The sequence below is a fragment of the Papio anubis genome, chromosome 20 (assembly GCF_008728515.1).
Source record: "Papio anubis isolate 15944 chromosome 20, Panubis1.0, whole genome shotgun sequence".
In the NCBI taxonomy this organism is placed as follows: Eukaryota; Metazoa; Chordata; class Mammalia; order Primates; family Cercopithecidae; genus Papio; species Papio anubis.
In genome coordinates this window covers 48,679,658-48,680,052 of record NC_044995.1, presented here as the reverse complement: position 1 = coordinate 48,680,052, position 395 = coordinate 48,679,658, and positions in this window count along the sequence as shown.

The window sequence follows — 395 nt, the reverse complement described above, 5'->3', positions numbered from 1 at the left end:
CTCAAACTGCAAGCATTTATTCTATATTGAGAGCCTACTATGCCTTGATTACTTTTCAGCCTAATTTTTTGTTTTGCGCTTACAATGCCTGGTATATAACAAAGGCTCAAAAATTAGGATCAGGTGGCCGGGCGCGGTGGCTCACGCCTGTAATCCCAGCACTTTGGGAGGCCGAGGCGGGCGGATCACAAGGTCAGGAGATCGAGACCACAGTGAAACCCCGTCTCTACTAAAAATACAAAAAATTAGCCGGGCGCGGTGGTGGGCGCCTGTAGTCCCAGCTACTCAGGAGGCTGAGGCAGGAGAATGGCGTGAACCCGGGAGGCGGAGCTTGCAGTGAGCTGAGATCGCGCCACTGCACTCCAGCCTGGGCGACAGCGCGAGACTCTGTCTCA